Below are 13512 nucleotides of genomic sequence, written 5' to 3'. Positions count from 1 at the left end.
CCACGGAGGCCCCTCGCGTTGCATGCCCAGCGAATGCTCCTCCATGCATTCTCCCGCGGCAGTTTTCCAAGGAGGGCCCCGCTGCCACAAGCGCTTTGCAGCCCAACAACTTTTCCCCCTCTCCGGAGGAGCTGAAAGGAGCTCTCCACCTCAAGCCATGTGGAACTGCGCACGGCAAGGGCAGGGAACCCCCTGGCAAGGGAGAAGCATCCTTGCCAGGGCTTGGCGGCACAACCGCTGCTGCTCTGCCCCGACCCAAGGCAGCTCCGGCTCGCAAAGGCAGACAGGCGCGCTCTCTCGCTCTCTTCTCCCCCCCCCGCCCGCCCGCCCCATCTCACCTCCGGGACTGCTGCTCGGACAGCTTTCCCGACACCCTTCAGCCGCTTGGCAACCCGAGAGAAGCCACTCGCGAGGAGGACTCCGCCAGCCCGCCCGGAACCTCTGGCAGCAGAGCCGCCTCTCCTGGGCGCGATGGAAGCAGGGAGCCACCTCCGAAGGTGCGACGCCAGGGAGGGGGGCGGCTGCCTGCTCCCCAAGCCATCCCCAGGTCACAGAGGCTGCAGAGAGCCACCCCCGCCGCTTCTTGCTGGCCAAGCCCAGGGCGCGCGCGCGCGCGGGGGGGTGGTCTAAGCCCCGGAGCCCCCCCGGGTCTGCCAAGCAGCCCCTCGACTCCGGGGATGGAAGAGGAGCGCAGCCGGGCAGTGGCCACATGGCCGCGAGCCGCCGCGCAGCGTGGGGAGCGAGCATTTTGGCCCCGCCACGCGTGCAGCGCACACGCCCTCCCTGCTCCCCGGACGGGCGGCCGCCTTTGCGCCCCGGGCAGGCGGCACCACTGCCCAAGCGACGGTCCTCCGCCCCGGGCCACGCCGCGCCCCTCCCCGGTGCCATCTCGTGACTCCCGCCGGCCCCGAGCGAGCGTCCCCTCACCTTGCCGGCTGCTGCTGCTGCTGCGAGCTGGAGGCGTCCTGCCGCCGCTACATCCTTCGCGCCCGGTACGTCCCCTTCTGGCCCAAGGCTCCCTCTCGCCGGCCGGGCCCTCCTCCTCCTCTCCTCCTCCTCCTCAGTCACAAGAAGAAGCCGTCTCCTCCCCCTCCCCCTCCTCCCCACACCCCCAGCCGGCAGATGGATCGCATGGGGCCAAGTTGGGCTGCGACGATCGCCCGGGGTGTGTGTGTGGATGCGAGGAGGAAGGTGTTGGATCACGGAAGGGGGCGGCGGGGGTGGGGGGGGTGGCGGCAAGAAGGCGTGGAGGATGCTGGGCGCCCAGGTTGCTCCCTTCAGCCCCGCACTGCAGATCTAGGGGTCCAAGAGGAGGCTTCAGGTCCCTTTACTTACTGAGCCACAGAGAGAATGAGGGAGAGAGAGAGAGCGGGGGGAGAAGAGAAGGTGGGAGGGAGCAGCTCAAAGATGCGGAGGTGGATTTCCCAGGAACTGGGAGGAGAGAGGGGGAGGGGGGATTTCTCCTTCTGAGTGACAGGTGGACTCCGAACTACTTCGGCTTGACGGGAGGAGGGGAGGGCGGCGAGGCTGTGGGGCTTTGTCTCTGGCAGCCGCCGCCGCCCCCCGCCCCGCCCCACATCCAGAGGAACTCCCTGCTGCAACCAAGAGTCCGCCCGCCTTTTTAGTCCCGGGCTGGCTCGCTGTGTCTTCTCTTCTCTGCAATGGGAATCGAATCGGGCTTCCCTCCACCCAGGAGCCGGAGCCTGGTCGTCGCCCGCCCGCCCGCCCGCCGTGTGGACGGATCGGATGCAACAAGAGCATTCCGACAGCCCGGGAGAGATCAGAGGCGGCGGTGCGGGCGGCGCAAGAGAGAGGGAGAGATTTGCATTCAAGGGAGAAGGCGCTGCTTATTTTTAGGCACGCGAACAAATTGCCTGCTGCTTTTCTGCTTTGTTGCACAGCTCCAGGAGCAGCGGGGCGGGGGGGGGGGGGCGGGGCGGGCAGGGCCGGAGATCGGGGCGCGGGGGATGGGGAGTGAGAGATGAAGATCAAAGCTGCCGAGAGGGGAGGAGGGAGGAGGGCAGGGCAGGCCGGCAGGGTGGGTGGCTGGGTAAGCCCCAGGAGAAGGGAGCATCCTCACGGCTGGCCCCCGAGAGGGGCTGGGCATCGTGCCGACCGTGTCTGGCTGGCAGAGCTAGCATGGAGGGGCTCCCTCGGGACAGGGTGGGCGGCGGGGGCGGCTGGCGCTCAGCAGACGGCTGCAGCTGGCGGCGTGTGCTCTCTGCCCCACCCCACCCCCCCACCCCCGCCGCCCCCGAGGAGCAGCCCGGCTTCCAGGGATGGACTTCTTCCAAGATGCAGCTCAGAGAAGCCGAGTTGGAAGTGCTGGACTTGGGCCGCGGGAGGGGCGGGGAGGGGGCTCGGAAGGCCCACTCCGTGTGGGTGTGTAGATGCCCCGGGGGGGGGGGCGGGGCACAGAAGCAGCAGCCTCCCTCCTCGGGCTGAGCTTTGGGTTTCAGGGCTTAGCTCTCGAGCACACTGGAGAGGAGAGGAGGAGAGGATTCCCCTTGGCTGGCATCCACACAAACGGAGGTGCCCCGAGGGGATCTTGGAGCCTGGATCTTCTAAAGGCCTTTGGAGCCGCCGCCCCCCCCCCGTCCCCCACCAGTTAAGCATCATTTTTTAACACATAGGTTCCTGAGAACACAAACCACACCACCCAGGACAGACTAAAGGGGATTTGGGGTGTGTGGAGGCCTTGGACTTCAGCCCACAAGTCCAGGGGTGAGAGCACCTCTAAAACAAAATGAGAAACCTAGGAAGCAGCCTTAGTCTGAGTCAGGCGACACGGGTCCACCTAGCTCAGTACTGTGCACAGACTGGCAGCGGATTGGCAGCTCTCCAAGGTTCCAGGCAGGAGTCCTTCCTGGCTCTGCCTGGAGATGGTAGGGATTGGGCACCAAGCAGTCGCTCCGCCTTGGAGAGGAGAGCTGGTCTTGTGGTAGCAAGCATGACTTGTCCCCTTAGCTAAGCAGGGTCTGCCCTGGTTGCATATGAATGGGAGACTTGATGTGTGAGCCCTGGAAGAGATTCCCCTCAGAGGATGGAGCCATTCTGGGAAGAGCATCTAGGTTCCAAGTTCCCTCCCTGGCAGCATCTCCAAGACAGGGCTGAGAGAGATTCCTGCCTGCAGCCCTGGAGGAGCCGCTGCCAGTCTGTGAAGACAATACTGAGCGAGATGGACCAATGGTCTGACTCAGTATATGGCAGCTTCCTATGTTCCTATAACTGAGCTACAACCCTATCCCCTAAGGGGAATATCTATCAGCAGATGGTGCTTGCATTATGGTGCTCACATGTTTCAGCAGATGGTGCTCACCCATCCAAATGGAAACCAAGACAAACCCTGCTTAGCAAAGGGGACAATTCATGCTCGATGCAGCAAGAACAGCTCTCCCAATTAGTGCTTAATTAGGTACTCCTGGGTGGTTTATGAATGCTGTAATGTCCCTATTTGGACATTACACTGTATGTGCATGCAGGCATCTGCCTGTGTGTGGATGTATTTGTGTGAACGACTATATCTGTGAACCTGGATTTTAAAAGTGAACCTGAAGACAGGCCCCTTCAAATGCAGAGTCTTTGAGGGGGTGTCAAGTAAGTGCATTGGACATACTTGCAGATGTTGTACATAGATCACACGTGTGTTGAGCATAATGTGTGGATAGGGCTCTGTACTGTAATGTAGGAAGGGAATTGCTGGCGGTTACAATGGTGGCGACGAAGCCATTCAGGGATTGGCTGAGTTGCCCTCGTGTCACAGAGGGGAGGGGCAAGTTGGATTGTCTCTGGCTGCCATTGGCTGAGCTGCACTGATGCCAGAGAGGGCCAAGGGGAGGGGGGGGGGAAGACAGAAGCAGGGGTGACTCTAGAACAGGCCTGTTCAACTTAGCTCCCCCCAGCTGTTTTTGAACTAAAGGTAAAGTGTGCCGTTGAGTCGGTGTCAACTCCTGGCGCCCACAGAGCCCTGTGGTTGTCTTTGGTAGAATACAGGAGGGGGTTACCATTGCCTCCTCTGCACAGTAAGAGATGGTGCCTTTCAGCATCTTTCCTGTATTGCTGCTGCCCAATATAGGTGTTTCCCATAGTCTGGGAAACAGACCAGCAGGGATTCGAATGTGGCTGAATGGGGACTTGAACTTGGGTCTCCACAGTCCTAGTCCAACACTCTAACCACCATGGCTCGTCCAGCAAAAGGCCTGAGAAAACTGGTGTGTCTTAAGTGATTTCCTGAAGGCAGCCAGAGATAGAGAGGCTCTTATATTGACAGGGAGCACTTTCCAAAGCCCTGGGGCAGCCACAGAGAAGGCCCGGTCCACCAAACATGCAGCTGTAACTGATCCTCCCCTTGTGACCTCAGTAAGAGGTGACAAAGATCTCATGCTCTCATGACAAAGACGGCACTTTCTTACATAACCTGGCCTGGATCCAAGTCATGAAGAGCTTTATAGGTGATTACTGGATATATGTTTTATGGGAAACACTTATATCAGGCAGCAGCGATATAGGAAGATGCTGAAAGACATCATCTCACACTGTGTGGGAGGTGGCAATGGAAAACCCCTCCGGTATTCTACCAAAGACAACCACAGGGCTCTGTGGGCGCCAGGAGTCGACACCGACTCGACGGCCCAGCTTTACTTTACCAGGTATGAGCCCGGATGGAGTCTGTAGCCCCTGACTAGAAACCAGTGGCAACACTACCATTTCTAGAGGGATCGGCCAGGAAGTACCGAGGAGCAGCTGCTTGGCTTCCATTAAACAGAGGGACATCCACAAAGCAGGCAGCAACAAGAGCTTGGCTCTCTGGGATCCCTTGATGCACGGGACTAAGACACTTCTAGCCCACTGTGGCCACCAAGAGCCAGAGATTATGGGAGTTGTAGTCCAACATCTCCAACAGGGCTCAAGTTGGGTAGCTCCGCTCTGCTTGGATTTGCAGGTCCCCGAAGGACTCCTGCAGGTCAGAGAACGAAGAGAGCCCTGGGTCCTTGGGTTATGGTGGGGATGCAGGCTCTGAGTTTTCTTTGCCCTGGTGTGAGGGTTTCCAGTGGTGTAGGGTTGCCTGGGGTGTGGGTGGTTGGCTCTTCCCATCCTGTCTCATCACCTGAACTGTCTCCTTGTCCCCAGATCCAGGGTCACAATTCAGCAGGTTGGAGTTAAAGGTTGACCTTTGAAAACAGCAAAAGACTTCTGATTAAGATTATGTGTGTTTGTTCTGCACTACGGTCTCCTGTGGCATAATTCTGTACCGTAGGCATCAGGTCCAGCACATATTACGGAGGGTGGCAGGTGGCCAGAGCCGCAGAGAGGAAGAAGGCACACGGAATAATGCTTTGAAATAACCAGCCCCATCTTGGGATACGGGACTAGTATTTCTGTGTTAGTCACACAGAGCGGTGTGCGTGTTCCCACCCAGAAGGAGCAGGGTGGCCGGGGAAATTATACAAAGCTTTCTCAGAATTCTCCTCTGCTTTCCAGAGAGGAAGTGGCCCCCTTTTCTCTGTGATTGCCCAGAGGCTCCTTGGGAAGACCTCACTCTGATACTATTCATATCAATGAACAGCTTGTGTACAGGGAGTATATACAGAGGTGCAACTAGGTAATTTTGGAGCCTGGACCTAATGGCGTTACCGGGGTGGTAGTGGGAGTTTGCAAGATAAGCATTGTGTGTCCCCCCAACACCACCACTTGTATATGCACTTTTAGACAGTAGAAAAGCACCTGCAGGACAAACAAAACGTAGCATGCAAGGTCTCAGAGGAGGAATAGTATTCTCAGGGATTTACAGAGAAAAGAGTCATTCATTATCATTCTTGCCAATGTTTAAATAGCAGCTACAGACACAAATGCACTCCCCTGTGATGAAAACTAAGCAACTGCTATTTTTTGAGATCATCAGAGGAGGTTCACCATTGAGATCATCAGGAGAGGTTCGTCTGCAGCTGCCACCAGCTCGTCTGGTGGCTACTTGGGGACAGGCCTTCTCTGTTGCTGCCCTGAGGCTTTGAAATGTGCTCTTTGTTGAAATAAGAACCTCCCCATCTCTGACCACTTTTAAAAGGGCATTTAAAGCACATCTGTTCACCCAGGCTTTTAATTAGATACTGTTTTAATAGTGTTTAACATTGTTTAAAATTTTAAATTATTTTAAGGTTTTTAACTTTTTAATTTTGTTTTGTTTGTATTGTTTTATTGTAAACGGCAAGTTTTGTATTGTTTTATTTGTAAACTGCAAGACGCAAGTTTTGGGCGGTATACAAACATGTCAAAATAAATAAATAAATAAATAAATAAATAAATACAATGGACACATTCTCCTTGAATAAGCAGAATTAGTTCAGACAGATACAAACTGTTCCAAGTCATTTTTAAAAACTACGGATCCCAGCTAAAGGTACATAAAAGGTACTTAACTAATCCACACCACCTACAGATACCAAATTTTGCATGAACAATCCTGCCAGCCACATCACTGCAGTTTTCACAAAACAAATTTATTTGGGCTCAGTAATGGGAAATGGAACGCATTAGAAAACTTCAGAACTATAGAATCAACCAAGAGATATCCAAGTGTAGAAAATCCCTTCCTCTGCAATCTTGACACCTCATTTTGTGGCAGGTTTTTTCTGCCTTTAGCAACTCCTTGGAAGACAGAAATTCAACTAGTGAAGCATTTCCCTGAATTTCGGCACTTCAGCAGGAAAAGGCTGGTCAATTTTTATCTGTGAAAGGCACAGGAACCCTGCAAGTAACAATACTGCCAAACTGATAGCAGACACATATGTTGTTAAAAACTGTTAAAAACTCATTGAATTGCCATCACAAATGCATCTCAGCATCATGCTCTATTGAACTCCTGTGTAACACGAGCAAGTCTGGCGATACTGAGAAACGTAATTTTCAAAGGACACCTAACAGCACAAGCCAACACAGAGCTTGGACATATCGCAAGAGAAGCCACTGCAACGCTGCCCCCACCAATTCCGAATCTGTGAGCACCTCCCAAACAATTTCTAAATGAAACACAAAAACAAAAAATAACAGGGACGGGACCTTAAGAACAAACAGAGAACGTAAGAGAAAGAGACAAAGAGGGAGGAGGGAAGGAAGGATGGGAAAATAAGAGAAGGAAGACAAAAAGGTGGTTTGTTTACCGTGGATGAGAGCCATTTCCTTCCCAAACAATAGTTGAAGTCTGAGAATTTCCCCCCATATATAGCTATAACTCTGCTCCTTATTAAATGCCAACATCCTGAACTGCACAAAAACCTAGTTTCAACTGTACGTCTTCTGACTGGACATGGAGGAATCACATGTTCCAATCATTTCTGATCCCCTCCCTGTTCAGAGCCATAACGAACAGCATTCTAGCATTCCATATGCAGAGGTTCCCCCCCCCGCCCGCTTTTAAAAAGAGCATTCAAACTCATGATCCCACACCTGCATTCTGAAGTGATTCAGTTTGGGGTGAGGCCGTGTGCCAGGGTGGCTTCAAAGGAAGCGCAGGTGCCCCCTCAGACAAGTAGTTTGCCCCCCACTGGCACCCATTTCTGTTTCAGAAATCTCAGATGGGTCTGGAAACTGCAGTTTGTCCAGAATGCAGCAGCCAGGTTGGTCTCTGGGTCATCTTGGAGAGACCATATCACTCCCATCTTAAAAGATCTACACTGGCATCCGATAGGTTTCCAGGCAAAGTACAAGGTTTTGGTTATTTATAAAGCCCTAAACAGCTTGGTCCCTGGGTATTTAAGAGAACGCCTTCTTCGCTATGAACCACACCACCCATTGAGATCATCTGGAGAGGTTGGTCTGCAGTTGCCATGGGCTCATCTGGTGGCTACTCAGCGACAGGCCTTCTCCATTGCTGCTCCAAGGCTTGGGAACATGCTTCCTGCTGAAATAAGAGCCTCTCCATCTCTTACAACTTAAAAAAAGACAGTCAAGACGTACAGGTGAAACTCGGAAAATTAGAATATCGTGCAAAAGTCCATTAATTTCAGTAATGCAAATTAAAAGGTGAAACTGATATATGAGACAGACGCATTACATGCAAAGCGAGATAAGTCAAGCCTTAATTTGTTATAATTGTGATGATCATGGCGTACAGCTCATGAAAACCCCAAATCCACAATCTCAGAAAATTAGAATATTACATGGAACCAAGAATTGAAGAATAGAACAATATCGGACCTCTGAAAAGTATACAGAGTACTGTGCTTGATTGGCCAGCAAACTCGCCTGACCTGACCCCATAGAGAATCTATGGGGCATTGCCAAAAGAAGGATGAGAGACATGAGACCAAACAATGCAGAATTGCTGAAGGCCGCTAATGAAGCATCCTGGTCTTCCATAATACCTCATCAGTGCCACAGGCTGATAGCATCCATGCCATGCCGCATTGAGGCAGTAATTGCTGCAAAAGGGGCCCAAACCAAGTACTGAATCCATATGCATGCTTATACTTTTCAGAGGTCCGATATTGTTCTATTCTTCAATTCTTGGTTCCATGTAATATTCTAATTTTCTGAGATTGTGGATTTGGGGTTTTCATGAGCTGTACGCCATGATCATCACAATTATAACAAATTAAGGCTTGACTTATCTCGCTTTGCATGTAATGCGTCTGTCTCATATATCAGTTTCACCTTTTAATTTGCATTACTGAAATTAATGGACTTTTGCACGATATTCTAATTTTCCGAGTTTCACCTGTATTTGTTCACCCAGGCTTTTAATCAGACACTGTTTTAATTGTGTTTTAATAGTTTTAACTTTTTAAGTTTTAATTGTTGAAATGTTTTAATCTTTTATTGGTAGTTTTTATTTTCTTGTAAACCGCCCAGAGAACTTGTGTTTTGGGCGGTATAAAAATATGTTGGATAGATAGATAGATAGATAGATAGATAGATAGATAGATAGATAGATAGATAGATGGATGGATGGATGGATGGATGGATGGATAGATGGATGGACAGATAGATGGATAGATAGATAGATGGATGGATAGATAGATAGAGCTGAGCTTGCCCACCCAGGCCAGAAACACACTTTGCCCCCCTCTGCCCCACTCATGCCTGCTGCAAGCGCCTCTCAGAGATTTCTGTTGGTGGAGGAATCCTGGTGCTGCTGCGACTCGCCCAGGGTCCTGCAACACATGGATGCAGGGTGTGTGTGTATGTGTGTGTTTGTGTGTGTGTGTGTGCACTGGCTGGCTCTCTAGTTGCCGCTGCCGCCAGGGGCCTTACATGCTTGCTCGCTGTGGTGGCGGGCTGCCTGCTGCCTCGCTCTGATCACAGCTTGCCTGCCCTTGTCCTCCATGCCCCTGTGCTGTTGCTAGGGATGCTACTGGCACCACTGCATGTGTCAGAAGCCGCAGCGGCAGCCGCACAAGAAGGGGCGGATGTCAGACTCCTCTCCAAGGCCTGCAGGCTACAGGGCAGACTGTGCTGCCTTGGGTCAGGCCAGGCAAGTTGTTGTTCAGCTGGGCAGTATCCTCCCCCTCCCCCCCACACACACCCCAGCCACGATGGGAGGAGATCAGGCCGTGTTGGTGCTGGGCTGCAGCTGGCCCACCTGACCACACTGCTTTGGGAGGGGGAGAGTAGCCGCTGTGGAGCTCAGCTTGACCACCTGGCTGGGAAATTCCTGCAGGCGGGTGGCAGCATGGGGCAGAATTTTGCATGATTTGGGGGCGGGAGGCAAGACAGTGGGGGCTGCCGCCACCCGGACCTTTGCCCTGAAGTCTGGTGGGAATGGCGCCTCTGGGTATATATTTCTGTTTAAAGAGAAGCTCCCTTCTCTTTCAGATAAATTGTTATTATTATTAAAAAGATTTGTACCCCACCTCTTCCGTGCACTACTGGTTGGGGCAGTTTACCACATTAATAACATAGATACACTATAGAATAAACAAAACTAATAAGGTTAAAAAACTTAAAAGTCTGGGCTAAAACCAGAATTAAAACAGCAAGCTTTAAAAATTGAAATTAAAAATTATCAATGGAAAGCTAAACACTAAAAAAAACCAAAACCCTACCAGATAAAAGCAGAGAATAAGATTTTTTAAAGCCTCTCTCAAATCTTCAGGTTTGAGCTATGTCTTAAGGGGTCTCCCGTCATTCCTTCCTAAAAGCTCCTTTAGCCACTTTCTCAAACTTTTCGGCCAGTTTATTGGGCATAAAGACAATCCCAAGATTTCCCCTTCATAAATTAAAATTACCAATCCTGGGGGTGGGTGAATTAATTTCCCAGGTATCCTACAATACCGTAGAGCATACTTGCTTAGTAAGGACTTTAAATTAAAACACGGTCTTCCCAACCTTCCAGCATGGTTCACTCTTCAGCTTTCTTTTGTAAAACTTCTATCATACTGGCCTATGTTGGGCTCTAAATTTTCACAGGCTGGAGATACCTCTTCCACCATCAAGGCTTTGAGAGAAGCATGGTGTGCTTAGTGCCATCAAAATGGGTATTTTCCTTACACCCATGACAAGATGACCCTTTGGTACAATCCTGAAATCAAAAGAGCTGGTAATATGTTTACATGGAATGACTGGGCCAGAAATAATCTTGTAACTCTTGACCACATTTTAGACACCAATCACAATTTCCTGCCTTTTGAACAGTTGTGCAAACATTATGATTTAGAGAAGAGAGATGGTCTTGTGGTAGCAAGCATGACTTGTCCCCAAAGCTAAGCAGGGTCTGCCCTGGTTGCATATGAATGGGAGACTTGATGTGTGAGCACTGGAAGATATTCCCCCTCAGGGGATGGAGCCGCTCTGGGAAGAGCAGAAGGTTCCAAGTCCCCTCCCTGGCAGCATCTCCAAGATAGGGCTGAGAGAGATTCCTGCCTGCAACCTTGGAGAAGCCGCTGCCAGTCTGTGAATACAATACTGAGCTAGATAGACCAATGGTCTGACTCAGTATATGGCAGTTTCCTATGTTCCTATGTTCCTATGATCGGCTCCAGACAGCTCATTGGCAATACCTGCAAAAGAAACATGCTTTAACTTCCAGATTTCGGCTCTCTGTTCTAGGTGCTTCTGAAGTACCTGGAGTTTTAGAACATATCATTTGCACTGCTGATCTGCCTAAACCCAACAGATCCTTATTCTGCTGGGACATGTCCCACAATAAATATGACTTATCGCCCCTATGTGCTACGTGGAATGAGGAACTGGAAACCCAGATCCTTCCAGCCCAGTGGACCAATGCTTTAGCAAGCATAAAAGCTTCTACCCTAGATCTTAAATTGAGGCTTATCCAGCAAAAATCAACATTCTGTACTTACTGGACTCTTGAATGCTTATTCTGTAAACACACCACTGCTTCTCCCTTATGTTGGTGCTGTGGTATTCCTAATTGTGTTGGTGCCTTATGTTGGTGCTGAGGGCTCTCTAATTCATATGATATGGAATTGCAATATAATAGCTCCCTTTTGGAAAGACGTGATTGACCACATCAACCTAGTTTTGAATTCCAATTCTAAATTTTGTGACAGAACAATCCTTCTTGCTTATTTGCCATGTCTGGAACCTCTCCTAGGGTAGCAGATCCTGGCTCTCCTGTATACTACTTGTCGCCAAGCATATTATTTTACAGTGTTGGAAAGATCATTTCAGCCCCTCAGTTTATCAATGGAGAGAAGATCTCTCTTAACCTGGCAACTTTTGAACTGACAACTTACCATCATATGCTGAAAGAGGACTCCCATGCCAGGATTTGGAAGGACTATTTAGAGTTATTTGCATAATTTCCTCTGTTTGTTTCAAATCAATAACTGGAGTTTCCCCAGACAGCAGGATTTACTGCGGGTTTACTGCAAGTTTGAATTTGTCCAAAAAATTCGATGGAAAAAGTGGATTTTTTTGCCCTGGACAGAAATTGGACTAAACTCTAATGCGCAACACGAATTGTATGTGAAGTACTCTCCAATGTATTGCATGGATTTTGGCACAAATCTAGCCCAATGTGTGAATGCACACCCTCCATTCTGAGCTAAAAGCCCCATCTGGAAATTCTCCTGTGTTGACCCCTTCATCTTCCCCTTCCCTCCCTGCTTTTCTGTTTATTTCTGGTTTTTTTACTCATACCCCCACCTGTTTGTTGTAAATACTCTGTTATGAAAAAAAAATTGAATAAAACAGTTAATTAGAGTGGGGGGAGATATGTCTTAAAAACACCGAGGGAAAGCTCTTCCAGGAGGGTGTTCCAAACTATCCAGAACATCTGGTTCTTCTGCTAGGAGGCAAGGAAGTCCTGACAAGGAGCAAGGGATTCTGGGATAAGAGAGGAGCTAGCAAGGAATCTGTCTCTCCTCCCTCCCAGAATATCTTTCTATCCATCTTCTTGCCTCCACAGCATGCATAACTAACTAACAAACTCTCTCTCTCTCTCTCTCTCTCTCTCTCTCTCTCTCTCTCTCTCTCTCTCTCTCTCTCTCTCTCTCACACACACACACACACACACACACAACAGAGACAAGTTGTTCTAGTAAGAACTAATCTGCCTACATTCCTTTCACTATCTCTAATTTGACTAAATTTGGTTCAAATCGAGGTCCACAAGTTAGATCTCTTGCACCTCAAATGTTCATGCATCCTCCATCTTGGATTGGAGTGGATGACATAATCACAAAATACACCATTGGGGCATCCCTATGTGTCCCTATAGCTGTAGTAAATTTGATTCAAATCAGTTAACCTGTTCACAAGTTAGCCCAGTTGTGCCTCAAATGTTTATGTGCCCACCATCTTGAATTGGGGTGGATGACATCATCACAAACTACTCCACAGAGATGTCTCTGTGCCACTCACTACAACTGTACCTAATTTGGTTCAAATTGGTTGAACAGTCCACAAGTCAGCCTACTTGAGCTTCAAACGTTCACGTGTCCACCATCTTGGATTGGGGTAGATCACATCATCACAAACTGTGCCAATGAGGTTTCCCCATGTGCCCCTACAGCTGAAATATGGTTCAAATTGGTTAGACAGTCCATAAGTGAGCCCACATGCATCTCAAACATTCCAGTGTCCACCATCTTTAATTGGAGTGAATGACATCATCACAGACTACACCAATGGGACATCCATATGTGTCCCTACAGCTGTAGCAAATTCGGTTCAAATCAGGTGGTTCATAAGTTAGCCCACTTGCACCTCAAAAGTTATGTGTCCGCCATCTTGAATGGGGTGGATGACACCATCACAAACTACACTGCTGAGGTGTCCCTATATGTGTGTCCCTATAACTGTACCCAATTTGGTTCATATTGGCCCAGGCATTGCAAAGTTGATGGGGGGAGGGGACACACACACATGGACACACAGAATGCTGGGTGACCTTATAAGCCTACGAGAAAGTAGGCTAAAAGGGGGCTATTTCCCTTCTCTAAAGCAGATAATTCTGGGAAACGTTCATGTGACTTAAGCAGAGGGAACATATACATCTTTCTGTGTGAATGATATGGAAATACTAGTTCTATATCCAAAATTTTGGCTGGC

The 13512-nt window shown here is 49.9% G+C and overlaps 1 protein-coding gene across 5 annotated transcripts in view; it reads right to left on the bottom strand.

Annotated features, from left to right (window-relative positions):
• The window catches only part of DLGAP3 (DLG associated protein 3), a 278302-nt gene extending 276892 nt beyond the window's left edge, over positions 1–1410 (bottom strand). For 2 of the 5 annotated variants that reach the window (XM_053268042.1, XM_053268044.1), the window contains exon 1: positions 928–1408. The gene's annotated coding sequence lies outside the window, so the exon portion shown is untranslated. Of the gene's footprint in view, positions 1–927 lie in introns of all 5 variants that reach the window. The other 3 variants (XM_053268041.1, XM_053268037.1, XM_053268043.1) reach the window with 3 other exon arrangements.
• Positions 1411–13512: the final 12102 nt, after the last annotated feature.

Source organism: Hemicordylus capensis, chromosome 7 (assembly GCF_027244095.1).
Source record: "Hemicordylus capensis ecotype Gifberg chromosome 7, rHemCap1.1.pri, whole genome shotgun sequence".
Taxonomy (NCBI): domain Eukaryota; kingdom Metazoa; phylum Chordata; class Lepidosauria; order Squamata; family Cordylidae; genus Hemicordylus; species Hemicordylus capensis.
The sequence above is the reverse complement of the archived record's forward strand: the minus strand, read 5'-3'. Positions and strand labels throughout refer to the sequence as shown.